Source organism: Podarcis vaucheri (assembly GCF_965113315.1).
Source record: "Podarcis vaucheri genome assembly, chromosome: Z".
NCBI classification, from domain to species: Eukaryota; Metazoa; Chordata; class Lepidosauria; order Squamata; family Lacertidae; genus Podarcis; species Podarcis vaucheri.
This window is the reverse complement of record NC_138758.1, coordinates 2618984-2633863: the sequence shown is the minus strand read 5'-3', so window position 1 is coordinate 2633863 and position 14880 is coordinate 2618984. Positions and strand designations below refer to the sequence as shown.

At 42.7% G+C, this 14880-nt stretch overlaps 1 protein-coding gene across 2 annotated transcripts in view; it reads left to right on the top strand.

The window, feature by feature from the left end:
• The window catches only part of STK26 (serine/threonine kinase 26), a gene marked incomplete at its 3' end in the record, with an annotated part of 50157 nt that overhangs the window by 1250 nt on the left and 34027 nt on the right, over positions 1-14880 (top strand). The gene's annotated exons all lie outside the window — the stretch shown is intronic.

Sequence of the window (14880 nt, the reverse complement as noted above, 5' to 3'; positions counted from 1 at the left end):
GTAAAAAGGTAAAGGTACCCCTGCCCGTACGGGCCAGTCGTGTCCGACTCTAGGGTTGCGTGCTCATCTCGCTTAAGAGGCCGGGAGCCAGCGCTGTCCGAAGACACTTCCGGGTCACATGGCCAGCGTGACGAAGCTGCAGCTGGCGAGCCAGCACCAGTGCCGAACACGGAAACGCCGTTACCTTCCCGCTATAAAGCGGTACCTATTTATCTACTTGCACTTAGGGGTGCTTTCGAACTGCTAGGTGGGCAGGAGCTGGGACCGAACAACGGGAGCTCACCCCACCATGGGGATTCGAACTGCCGACCTTACAATTAGCAAGTCCTAGGCACTGAGGTTTTACCCACAGCGCCACCTGCGTCCCGGTCAAATATATACATGTTATATAAATAAGAAAGGTATGGTATATACATTTTATTAAATAAATTCCAACAGGCTCTGCCTACATCATGATGACTGTAGAGCTGTGTATACACACAGTGGACCCTCTGGATAGGGATTTAATTCATTCCAGAGGTCTGTGCGTACCCCAAAAAATCCGTAACCAGCGGCGCCACTTCTGCACACACGCATAGTGTGATAGAGTGCTTCTGTGCATGCACAAGTGGTGAAACCCAGAAAAATACTTCTGGGTTTGCCGCTTTCGCAACCCAAAGATTACGTATCCAGAGAGGTACGTAACCCAAGGGCCCACTGTATATAAATAAAATTGATTTTTAAACAAATACAATAAGTATTAAACACTTATCCATCAGTACATCTAATGGTGTTTGTTCTAGACATACACTTGCACATTCAACATTCACTATCATTGTTGAAGGGAGAAGAGGTTTGGGATGTGAAGAGGAAGCTGTTACTTCTTTGTGGCATGCTTTTGTTTCATGCTTGAAACATGCAAAAACATCTGAGGAGTTGCTATTGGCCATGGAACATCTCTGTCAGCAGCCTTAAACTGCTGCTGAGCTGCTCCTGCCAAATTCATGCTTAAGCTTGTTTGCACCAAGCACTGGCCAACCCCAGAATGTTTCAGTAGAGTTACTAGTACCTTATCTTGCAGCAACTGACCCCATCTTGTCCTTTTACTCACTTTCCCTAGTGGAGGAAGTAAAGCTGTGCTTTGTTTTGGACTTTTTAAGTGCCATGTCTTGTTGTGAGCACTGAAATAGATTATAAAATAGTTACACTTTTACTAATGCTAAGGTAGGATTTATGTGGCCAGCTCACTGCTGCATGCACCACCTCTGAGCATGAAAAAGTTTTTTGATAGTCTTATTGAACATTAAGCATTATTTGGTCTCTATTGCTAGATAGACTCCCAGTTAAGGAACCAGGAATTTGGGGGGGGGGGTGTGCTAATATGGAAGTTGTGCATTCCATAATGTGCACTCAATAATGGGAACATTACAACTGGGTCAAGATTTATACCTGTAAGTAATACTTGTCTGTCCGTGGTGCTTGCATGAATTTAAATAAAGGAAGTACTTTTTGTCATTTTGTTGTCACAGACAAATGCAACTAGTATTCTGGAACTGTATACTTGTGGATGGATGTGCTTGAGTGTGATGCATTTCCCGCTAGTTATTTGCTAATCTGTTGGGTGTTTGTGTAATGCCACTAAACCCATCAAAAGGACCTGTGGTTTTGTTAAAACAACAACAACAACAACCAAGGGTGCTCTGGTAGGACCAGTAGGTTTTATTGCTTTGGGTTCCCTTTTGTTGACCAGTTTTATCTCTTTACATTCTTTATGGATCAAAAGATTCTGATTCCTTTGCGCTCTTTTATCATCTAAATCTAGCATATCTCAAAAGGTCAGTGAACCCTCCAATTACTTTCATTCTTCTCTAATTCCATCATATGCATCAAGGAGCTGGCCACTATAAATTAATCTTAAAAAAAAATCACATGGAAGGTGGCTAGAAACTGACACAGCTTTAAGATTTTGCTCTAGATTTTGGTACTTTGGCAAGGTAATTGATTTCTAACCTACTATAAAATTGATTACTGCCCAACAATTTCTGACTTGCCCACAAATCCATAATTTCAGAACTTGTAATTTGTAACTTGTAACTTGTGTTTCCAATTGTTTTAACCATTTAATGTTGTGTCTCAGTTTTGTCATTGTTAGATCCATCTTCTTTACATGTCTTGTTTTAAAAGAATAGTGTGTGTGAGAGAGAGAGGGAGGGAGGGAGGGAGGGGGGAGTGGGATTTTTAAATCTTCCTTCATAAACCACTCAGTATCGCTTAGATACAACTTTAACTGTATATGGTAACTATTTTTTACTGAACCAGTATATTAGGTAGCATTTCAGTTGTAAGTCAGGAACGGATGTAGCTCAGTAATAGAGCACCTGCCTCACGTACAAAAGTTTCCTAGTTCATTCACTAGCAGACAGGGGAGTGGGGCTTACCTGACCTTGCAGGTGGGTTGCTGCTGGTTCCTGGGAGGGACAAAGCAGAGGGTAGTTTGGCTATGTACAAGCACACCAGCAGAGCCAAATAAGATGCTCTTTCCAGTACATTTAGGCAGTTCTAACCTCTCAACTGCTTTGCCCCTCCCACTCCTTCCCCACAGTTAAACAGAGATAGCCTACCTGCCAGAAGGTCAAGTAAGCAAGCACTGGTGGCCCACACCACCATATGCTACTGGGTTCAGTCTGGTGTTTCCAGGTAGAGAAATCTATTAGATGAACTAGTCAGCATTCATAATATTGCAGATTGACCCTTGGTCTGATGTGGTATAAAGTAACATCCTCTGTTCCTGTGACATTAGATTTCATGTTAAGGCTGCAACCCTCTACCCAATTTCCTGGAAGTCAGTCTTATTGAACTTTAGTGGATTTAACTTTTGAGTAGACACATATAGGATTGTGTTGTAACTTTTATGTTAAAAAGATGAGCAGTTGGTAATCCATAAGCTTGAAAGTTTGCAAGTTAGTGTATATTTGGGTACAGTGGACCAAAGTTGTCTTTGAGTCTGGAGTTATTAGATATTAATGATATAATTATACCCTTTTGCTTTCTCTAGTTTAATGTTCAGTCTGTTTCAGACTTCCTTGCTTTGCCCATATCTCAAAGATTACAGTGGGACACAATGGGCTCCTTGAGATGTAATACCAAACCATAGTTTTTTGGGGGGCAGAAATGGCGACTAGCCATTCTGTTTTTGCGCCTGTAACCCAGGTTCCAGGAGCCATTTGGCTCATAGCTTTCATATATGAGTTTCTAACACTGGGCCAGACATAAAAGTAGACAGGGTAAGTAAACGGTAAACCGTTTGTTCAGTTGGCTAAATTTCAGCCATACAAAAACCATCTTTCTGTTCAGGCAAACAAAGTATTATCATAGTTGAAGAACACATTTCAACCATATTAAAACAATAGAAAGGGGCACAAAGCAGAACTGGTGAGGGATGTGGCCTGGGGAGGGTTCCTGAGGTCTGGGTAAAGAGGTCTGGTGTGTTCTCCACCCCTGTTGTAGACACCTAGCTTTGTGGTGACTGTAGAAACTATTCAGTACTTTTTGATACCCAAAACATACCTTTATTTAATGAATGCTGTTCAAGTGACTTGAAATCAGATTTATTGGCTTCATCCATGGTTCTTGCCACAATTTGCTTCCCACAGATTTATTATGGCAGTGCTTCCATGAAGAATAGAATTATACAACCCATCTCACCTTGCTTCACCCACAGTCTAATAAAAGCCAAATGCTTGTTGATTTTCTGTGCTAAAATGTGGATCTTGGAAGCTGCCTTTCGCAGTTCTATGTTTAAAGCATAGTTCTATACTCGCAGAATGTATTTGGTAGCTATGCATGGGGAGTTTTAAGTGACAAAGGATCTTGGTGCTGCGTATACTGTAAGAGAATCTGCCTTCCTGGATGGGGCCCAGAGGAATCATTCAGCTGTTGAAACAAATACTTTTGTAGTTGTTGTTGAATTCTTCTGTGAATTCTGTAATAAGGGACACAGTGATCCTTCATCTGATTCTGTTGTGATTCTGTTTTTTTTACATGGTTTGCTCATGTTGGGACAGGGTGATCTTTGAAACTTTTCTACCAATATCATTAAGATTAAACTTCGTTGCAGACCTTGAATTTCCAAGTTTCGTGCAGTCCTCTTCTTCCCTTCTCCCACTCCCAATATCTAAGAACATTTCAGAGACCTTAATAGGTGACAGCTTGCAACTTTTTCATGGTATGTTCTTCATCCAACATGCAGCAACATGTTCCACAACCTTGGTGCAGTCGCTGATAATTTTAGTTTCTAATGTTGTAGGTAGAAGATTAGAAATTGAAATGATCAGTGGCTGCACCAAGGCTGTGGAACATGTTGCTGCATGATGGATGATTACCAGTTGGTAAAAGACTTTTTAATAATTCTGACAAGGTTTTTGCCTGCTAAGTATCTGTGGTCTTTGTCTTGCCTGCCTAGCAAAGTGCTTCATTGTATGGCAAAAGCTTTTGGCAGGGTGCATACAAGCCTCTCAATGGAAATAATTCATTAATTTAGGTGCAGCCATGGAGAAGGCACTTTCACTCAGCCCCAGCAGCTGAACGTACACCATAGTTGGGACCTAGATAGGAGTTTCTCCATCACATCTTTGGTAGTAGGTTGGCTGCATGGGAGAAGCTGGTCCCTTAGGTGTCTTGGACCTAAGCCAATGCCCACAGAGATGCTTTAAAAAGCTCCAATTTAAAGTACAACTTAAAATGTCATGGTAAGATTAAAACCAGCGGGAACAAAAATGGAAACAACAGATAATGTTTCTTCCCTCCTTGGTTATAATACGCTACTACCACCCTCTACAGCTCTTCAAACCTCAGTTCCTAGTTTTAGAGGAAGATATGGGTTTTCTCAGCAGTAGCTAAATATACATTCTTACCATACGTGACGTTTTTCTCAAATTATTCCCCTGTGTAGAATGTTAAATTATAAGTTCTTCTAGGCAGAGACTTCTCTGCTTGCATTGGTGTTTGTGTGTGTGTGTACACACACACACACATATGCATAGAGGGACATGGGTTGCGCTGTGGTCTAAACCACTGAGCCTCTTGGGCTTGCTGATTGGAAGGTCGGTGATTTAAATCAGCATGACGGGGGAAGCTCCCATTGCTCTATCCCAGCTTCTGCAAACCTAGCAGTTCAAAAGCACACCACTACAAGTAGATAAATAGGTACCCCTGCAGCGGGAAAGTAAACAGCATTTCCGTGTGCTCTGGCTTCCATCACGGTGTCCTGTTGTGCCAGAAGCAGTTACCGTATTTTTCGCACCATTGGACGCACCGGACAATAGGACGCACTTTGTTTTAGAGGGGGGAGAACAAGAAAAAAAAACTCTGCCGCTTCACTGAAGGGGTGCTGGGCAGAGAGGGGGAGAACTTTCCCCCTCTTGTTTTCCTGCTCTAAAACAAGGTGCCGTTTAAGGTGCGTTCAGGCGGCTACCTTGGAAGCCTGGAGAGCGAGAGGGGTCGGTGTGCACTGACCCCTCTCGCTCTCCAGGCTTCAGGTTCCTTTCGACCTGCTCTTTGGGGCTGGCGGGGGGAAGCCCACCACCAGCCCCAAAGAGCAGGTCAGGGAGCAGCGGAAAGGCGCAGCGGAGAGGCTCCTGCCATAGCCGCGCGTCACCTCTCCAGCCAGGAGAGGGTCGCGGGGGGTTGCTTTAGCCCCCCGCGCGCTCTCCCGGCTGGAGAGGTGACGCGCGGCTATGGCAGGAGCCTCTAAAGCTGCGCGTCACCTCTCCAGCCAGGAGAGGGTCGCGGGGTGCTTCTTTAGCCCTGCACGCGCTCTTCCGGCTGGAGAGGTGACGTGGGGCTGTAGAGGCTCCTGCCATAGCCGCGCTTCACCTCTCCAGCCGGGAGAACGTGCGCGGGGCTAAAGCAGCCCCCTGCGACCCTCTCCCGGCTGGAGAGGTGACGCGCAGCTATGGCAGGAGCCTCTACAGCCCCACGTCACCTCTCCAGCCGGGAGAGCGCGTGCAGGGCTAAAGAAGCACCCCGCGACCCTCTCCTGGCTGGAGAGGTGACGCGCAGCTATGGCAGGAGCCTCTATAGCTGCGCGTCACCTCCCCAGCCGGGAGAGCGCGCGCGGGGCTAAAGCAGCCCCCCGCGACCCTCTCCCAGCTGGAGAGGTGACGCGCAGCTATGGCAGGAGCCTCTATAGCCGCGCGTCACCTCCCCAGCTGGAGAGCGCGCGTGGGGCTACGGCGTCTTCGCTCCATAGGACGCACACACATTTCCCCTTCATTTTTGAAGGGGAAAAAGTGCGTCCTATAGAGCGAAAAATACGGTAAGTCATGATGGCCACATGATCCGGAAAGCTGTCTGTGGACAAATGTCAGCTCTCTCGGCCTGAACACAGAGATGAGCACTGCACCCCATAGTCAAATTTGACTGCACTTAACTGTCCAGGGGTCCTTTACCTTTACATATACATTTACATACAAAAACCCACACACATAAATACATACATAAGATCACTGTCCAAGTCCTGCAGGTATTAGAAGTTGGCCATGTGGTTAGACGTAACTAAGTTATCTATATGTGACTTTGAGACTGTGGTTTTCAAACAGAGTCTGTTACTTTGGCAAATAATATTTCAACATGCACAACACCCTCAACGGTTCCTCATAAGGTTTGGTTCTCCAGACCCTTGATCATCTTGGTTGCCCTTCTCTGCACATGCTCCAGCTTGTCAAAATAACAACAACAACAACAACAACAACAACAACAACAACAACAACAACAACAACTTATTTATACCCCACCCATCTGGCTGAGTTTCCCCAGTCACTCTGGGCGGCTCCCAATCAAGTGTTAAAAACAATACAGCATTAAATATTAAAAACTTCCCTAAACAGGGCTGCCTTCAGATGTCTTTTTAAAATAGGATAGCTGCTTATTTCCTTGACATCTGATGGGAGGGCATTCCACAGGGCGTGCGCCACAACTGAGAAGGCCCTCTGTCTGGTTCCCTGTAACCTCACTTCTCGCAATGAGGGAACTGCCAGAAGGCCCTCGGCGCTGGGCAGAACGTTTAATTAAACTGAACAGCTTATTAAACGGTGATGTCCAGAACTGAACACAGTATTCCAGGTGTAGTCTGACCAAGGCAGAATAGAGCGATACTGTTATGTCACTTGATCAGGACACTAGGTATCCCCCATCCTTGATTTGTGCATTTGTCTTATTATTCCTGACTAGAGATGTAAAATTTCCAGAAATTTTGAAGCCAAGAGAAAAAAACATTTCCCCCTGTTTTCTCCTGGAAAAAATGGAAATTTTGGAAAAATTGAAAAAAAGTTCAGTGTGGAGTAGTTTTACAAATTGCATGAAACACAGTGTATATAAAAGTATTATGCTTGCAATAAAACATGTAACCATCCGCCTTTCCATCAAAACAACAAAAAAGCAAAAAACCATCAACATAAAAAATAATCAGATTTGCACCTTAGCACCAATAGCAAATAAAGTTAAGATCCATCTCAATATTTAAGCTCCATAGAAGGTCTACCCTTTGAGTAGTGCTTAAAAAAAAAAACAAAAAACAGAAGACACAACATATACATGCAATTTATTCTCTCTCATTTTCTGAACTACTGCTATCATTTTCCATTTCTTCTTCCTCTTCCTCTTTGTCATTTTTCTCATGCATTTCTAAAAAACAGCTTTGGGAATTAATGGATAAAAACCTGTTCTTTCCGGTGGTTTTCAGGCCTTCCCATCTCTACTTGAGATCAGCCAGGGCTAATCGTAAGGCAAATTTGTTGCATGCCAGGCCCAGAAGTAACCAACATCCAGTTATTGAATAACATGTACTAAGGCTCAAACTCTGTTTGTGTGTTTTTAAAATTGAATTTGTTATTATATATTATAAACTGCATGATGGTAAGAGAGTTTTCTAAACAGTTTACAAAAATATACAACAGAACATTAAAATGATTGATAAAACACAGTTAAAGGCAGGTATTTAAGAGTACAGTGGTACCTCGGGTTATGAACGTAATTTGTTCCTGAAGTCCGTTCTTAACCTGAAACCATTCTAAACCTGAGGCGCGCTTTCGCTAATGGGGCCTCCCGCTGCTGCCGTGCCACCACCACACGATTTCCATTCTCACCCTGGGGCAAAGTTCTCAACCCGAGGTACTACTTCCGGGTTAGCTTGTAACCCGAAGTGTTTGTAATTTGAAGCGTATGTAACCTGTGGTACCACTGTATTCAAATATGATTAAAGTCAGCAGTGGTTAAAAGGAAGTAAATTGCATGCAGCTTCTACGTGTTCAGATGGGCTGGCCGTAACGAAAATGTTTTGAGCAGTTGCTGGAAAGAGTACAGTGAGAACACCTGCCTGGTGTCAGTTGGCAGGGATCTCCAAAGTGGGGGTGCTGGAAGACCTGGGGGGGAAACGGGAAAAGGGAGGGTGGGGGGACAGGTTTTTTTCCCCAAAGCCATTTTTTCCCAGGAAAAATGGGGAGGGGGGAATAGTGTGTGGCATATTCAAAGTATATCAAACACCCCCCCCCCCCCGCAGGAAAAACCGGCTTTGGGGAAAAACGGGGGGAAACCTGGCTTTCCCCCAATTTTTCTGGGTTTTTTCCAAGCCTTTCATTTGTTAGTTTGGGCCCAACTCTTCAATCTGTTATGGTCACATTGAATCCTGATTCGATCTTCTGACGGGGTTATGGGAAGAACCCATTTTTCATCATTAGCCTCTGTGAATGGAGGCAATTTTCACCATACATGAGTAGCTGCAAGCAAATTGGAAGTGAATTTTCATTTTTCAAACCTAAAAATATATTCCTCCATTTTCTCCCTTTGATTTTGTGGTTATTATTGGGCAGGGCTGAATTCCAGGAAAAACTTTGTAGAGTTGGCAATAAACTTTATGTAATAGCACACTTCCTTTTACTTCATAGCTGGTAGCTTAACCTAGATATGCATAGAGTTAATAGTATTCTCTGTTTTGGTTTTATATAGCTGCAGAGAATAAAGAGTTCTTGGATGACTTTTTTAAAATGAAGGCGCATAACACAAAACAAATGTTTCTTCAAGGATGGATGTAGCATGGAAGTGCGTGTAGCTTGATTTCAGGAAGTGTAAACAGATCTAGACTTGAATGTAGTGTTCTCTCATAGGTATATTTAAGGTAGGACCATGGGAAATATTTGGACAGCTGTACTTGCAACTTTTACTACATAATGTTGGACTTGTTTGAAGGAGCTTGAAATAGAATAATTCCTGCTTAGCTTGTCCAGAACTCTAAACAAGGTGGTATTAAATTTAATTTTTTTTTATTTTTTTATAATAATTTTTATTAATTTTCCAACATATATAAAACAAAAGGTAAAACAAAACAATGCAAAACATACAAACAATTAAACACGTATAATTTCTTAAACTTATTTTCATTCACCTTATTTCCCGGACTTCCCCATACCTCCCTTTTTCTGCATCCTTATGTTAACCCTTTCTCAGCAACCCTTAGTTCAATTAATTCACTCAATTTCATTTTACATTCTTTAAAGTTATGATTTACAGCTGCAAATCTCTATTTCTTATAACCATAACATCTCAGCCATCATCAATCTTACAACAGTCTTTAAGATATTTTTTGAATTTCTTCCAATCTTCTTCCACCGTCTCACTCCCCTGGTCACGGATTCTGCCGGTCATCTCTGCCATTCCCATATACTCGATCACCTTCGCTTGCCATTCTTCCAGAGTGGGTAGCTGCTGCGTCTTCCAATACTTTGCCAGAAGAATTCTTGCCGCTGTAGTAGCATACATAAAGAATGTTCTGTCAGAACAGAACAGACAGAAGGTGGTATTAAATTTAAATCAGGTTACCCTAAGACCGTCATGACTTCCTTCAGAGATTCATGGGAACTGTAAGTTTGATGGTGTTAAGAGTTTTCTGAAGAGGTTCCCTTGCCTCTCAAAGTACTCAAGTTTCCAAAGATTGTTGAGACTGGTTACAACAGTATAGTGTGTGCACACAAACAGTATGTGAACAGGACTACAGTCATACCTCGGGTTGAATGTGCTTCAGGTTGAGCGTTTTCAAGTTACGTTCCACGACAACCCGGAAGTAATGGAGTGCATTATTTCCAGGTTTCACCGCATGTGCAGACGCTCAAAATGATGTCACGTGCATGCATGGAAGCGGCAAAACGCAACCTGCATGGTCGCGTTTTACGTTCTATTCAGGATGTGAACAGGGCTCCGGAACGGATCCCGTTCACATCCCGAGGTACTACTGTATATGCATCTACTTTGATCTTTCCATTGTGTATTTGCTTTGATTTTTTTCTATGCTCTGTGGTGAACCACAGGAGTTTTTGTGTGTGTTTGACTTAGTTCCCTTCCATGGAAGCTGCGTTCCTTACATATGTAGAGGTTACTGGCATATTTATACTGAAAATTCGTATCTAATTTTAAATCATTCCAGCCTGCTGAGTTGTCTTGGGTAGCGTAATGTAGTTTGTCTGTGATTTGGATCTGACATACCTACTGTTATTAACTGAATTCTGAACTACTTTAGTATTTTGACAGTGAGATGCTGATTGACAATAAAAATAGGCTCATTTAAGCATAAATGTGGTTTCTGGCTGTGGAGAACTGAAAGTTCAATCAGAAGCCCTGGAAGTGGCTTGTTCACTAATATAATATATAAGTTTTCCTTTTACAAAATTTGGAAGGTGGGTAGATGTGCCTTTCTATCTGCCATTTTATCCCATCAGGGGTACTCTTTTTAAAAAAAATAAAAATATTTATACACTGCTATGCTATAAAAATATATAGAAGTGGGTTACAGCAATAAAACATAAAATTGTACAATAAAAACCATAACAAAGTTAAAAACAGACACCAATTAACCATTGTAGAAGAATGTGTTCTTAATTGCCTCCATAGCTAGGCCTGGCAGGGTAGAAAAGTTTGTAGCAGACATTTTAAAAATATGGCACAGAAGGTGTCTGCTGAATTTCCATTGGCAGAGTATTCACAGGACTGAGCTAATGAAAATAAAGACTCTTGTTATCAAATGAGCCTTACCAACTCAGGGAATGACCAGCGATGCTCCTGCAGGTGATCTCAGTGATCGATCTGGGATGTAAGGGTTCAGGTAATTCTTGAGGCACTCTACAACTAAGTTGTTCAGGCTTTGTAAATTCATACAAGAACCATGACCCCAGCCCAGTAGTAAATGGGCAGCTAGTGCTCCTGTTTTAACAATGTCTCCATGTGTTCTCAACCAGGAGCTCCTTTCAGCAGTCTGAGTGCCACATTCTGCACCAGCTGGAGTTTCTGACCCAGACCCAAGGGCAGCCCCACATAGTGCATATTACAGTAATCTTGCCTTGAGGTTTCCAACACTTGGTGAACTGCAGTGGTCAGGCTTTCCCTGTTCAGGAACAGCTGTAGTTCTAGACGAACGAGATGAAGCTCATAAAAGGCACTCCTGTCCACAGAGGACACTTGGACTTCTAGCTACAAATGTGTTTTCAGGAGTACTCCAAGCAATGCACTTGTTCCTTCAGAGCCAGTACAGCCCCATCCTGAACAGGTAACTTCCTGAACAGGTAAACATGGCAACTACCTACCCATGAGGGGATACTGAGATTCCAACCTTATTGATGCCATTCTGGATGGGTTTGAAGGAGTACAGGAATACTTGTTCAATTGAAGAGGGAGTTGTGTTGGGACTTTGCATCCCCAGAAAATGTAGCAGCTTCACAGCCCTTGGTTCACATTACATTCATCCCTTGGAAGTTGAACGGAATCCGTTCTGGAAGTCTGTTTGACTTCCAAAAGGTTCAGAAACCAAAGTGCAGCTTCCGATTGGCTGCAGGAAGCTCCTGCAGCCAATCGGAAGCCTCATCAGACGTTTGGCTTCCAAAAATAGTTTGCAAACTGGAACACTCAGGGTTTGTGGCATTTGGGAGCCAAAACATTCGAGAACTAAGCTGTTCAAAAACCAAGGTACAACTACTACTTTTCCTGGATGAAACATTAGAACTTGCCTTCAGCCTTTAGCGATATTTGTCAGATTGAAATAATGTTTGTTGGCATATCTATGCAAAGGCTGTGCTTGGAAACTGGCCAACACTCCAGTTGTGTTGCATGTGATGGGATGGAATTCACAGCTTGCTCTTAGTCTGTGATGGTTCTTCAGGTTTAACTGGAGTTTATAGCTCAAAAATGTGCACACAGAACTCCTGTTTTGGCCAATAGGAATTTGGAGGCTAATATTGATACTGAAGAACAGGTCAGTAGAATACTATTTTTAAAGCTGTTTTCAGAGGGCACTCCAATTGTCACAATAGAAATATTTAAAGAGTATAGTCAAAAAATGAAGGCAGACTCACTCCTTTAGTAAAAGCAGCAAATATTAAGTATATGAAGTGTAACAAATGCGCACTAGTTACAGGTAAGTAGCTGTGTTGGTCTGCCGCAGTCGAATTATTGTCAGAGAAAGTTGTGCAATAATACAAAACCTTCAGAATGAAATTAGCCATTCTTTCTTGCTCATAACTCCAGAAGTTTGTGGAGTCTGAGGGAAACTTGTTTACAAAAGACACCCCCCCCCAAAAAGCCCCACCCTTTTGAAGACGACATGCTCCAGATAAGATGTAAATAAAGATCACCACTTCTGATGGGTTTATGTGGAATACTTAATCTGTAGAAAGATTAATTATAGTTCTAAAGATAACAAAAATAACTTGGAACATTTTAACTAGTTTGGAAAGAAATAGAACTAAGAAAAGGATTTCTAGCATACAAACAGACACTAGTGAGAGGGCTATTGCTGTAATCCTGAGAATACCTGGTTGGGTTTAAATCCCTTTAAAATTATTGGGACACTTTTCAACACAGATGTAGTCAGGGTTGCAGTATTGGCTCCAAAGACAATAGGGAGCAGAGTAGAGAGCCCTTGAAAACTGTTAATTGGGGAAGAAATCAATATTCATTTAAACTTGCAGACTATGTGCTTTGTTGTAATGAAGGGTAATGATTTGTTGTACGTTTTATAAAAGTAAAGTGCTTCATGTTAATAATTATGTGCTTCTTGATATTCCTGCTCTGTTGTCATCTTGATCAAGCTTTGAACTCTGCTTTGTCAGGAGAAAAGGCACTGTTTTCCCTCTTGAGTTTTAGGTTATTTAGCATTATAGCAGGGAGGATCAAACAGTGTTGACTGAAGTGGGTGTTCACAAAGATATAGACTGGTAGAAACATTGTTCTTAATTTGCAGCCTCAGACAACCCACTCTGGAAGGCAGCTCCATGTTCCAGTATGACCTGGAGCAGCTAGTCATGTTAACTTTTGGTTGATGTTTCTGTGATGTTGAGACCTGCTAACTTGTTAGACTTGAGAACACAAATTAATTTTGCATAGACTGCTCAGTGTCAGACAGATATTGCTAACAACCTTCCTGTTTTGAGGGCTGATGTAAGAGTTTATGTACATGCCAAACTTCTGCTTTTCACAGAAAACGACAGCTGTAGTTTTAAGTGCAAAACACTTTTCAGGACTATTCCGTTACTCCTTGTAGAATTGCAAGCGAAGGCAAATTACATTATTTTTTAAACCAGTGGTTCCCAGTTGGTGGTCTGCAGACCTCAAGGGGTCAGACTAACACATCTAGGGGGTCTGTGGCACCATTCACATAACAAAAACTACTATAGATATCAAAATTTTCAAAAACAGGCAGTCCTTGGCTATGCTTTTGAAAAATGGGGTACTCAGTAGTTAGATAATTGGGAACCACTGCCTTAAACTATTAGGGTTTAGTACCTCACAGATGGTTGATTCCTACTATGGCATGTAGAGTCAGTAAAAGAGCATATACCTCCAGTCTTTTAGCATTTTAAATCTACTTTCTATATGAGTAGGTGCCAGGATTAAAGGTAACTAATGGCCTTCTGAAGCATAGAAGGGGCTCTTCCCCTTTTGCAAATGAGGCATCTGTCACTAGAGTAGTGCCACTTACAGCGCTGAGTTTGGCATTATTTTCTGTTAGGCGTTGGACCCATGTCTTATGGGTAGTCCAGCTTTTCTAGCAGTGTTGGATCATTGTCAACTCCATCTTTTCTGCCAACTCCATCTGGCCTAGGGGGCGGGGCCTGCACTCACCGCCACAGAATAAGAGGCCTGAGAGAGGCCTCCGGGACACGGCTGCTGCTGCTGCTTGTGTGAGTGCTGGGAAGACCGCTCCCTCTCCTGCCAACTCCATCTGGCCTAGGGGGCGGGGCCTGCACTACCATTACAGTTTAGAGGCCTGAGCAGCTACCGGCAGCAATGGACAAAATGGTTTTAAATGTTTTAATTGCTTTTAATTTGCAGCACCTTAAATGGTGGTGGTTGTTTTTTATAATATTATATTTCATTATTTTATTTTTGCTTGGGGTGGGATGAGCATTTAGTCAGCGCTATTGTTTCTTGCTTTGTTTTGTTTTATTATTATTATTATTCTGTTAAATTATTATATAGTTTGTATTTTGCTTTCTAAGGAGAAGGGTCATGGCTGCCTGGAAGTGGGCCTCAGCCAATAGATTGGGTGGGGCAGGTTCCACGGGGGGGGGGGATGTATTGGGACACCCGATCTCAGTGATCACGGGCAGCAGGAGGAGTTATGCTAAGACCAGACCATGTCATTACCGAGGAGGCAGGTTTAGTCGTTGTTTGAGGACTATCCCTGCTTCCGGGTCTGGTCCTGACCGGAAGGATACAGTAATCAGCAAGGGAAACCCACATGACCTGAAAGTGTTGCTGTGCAATGCCAGGTCAATGATGAATAAAACCACTGCCATCCACGACCTGATTGTGGATGGAGGATTTGACCTGGCATGTGTGACAGAGACCTGGTTGGATGAA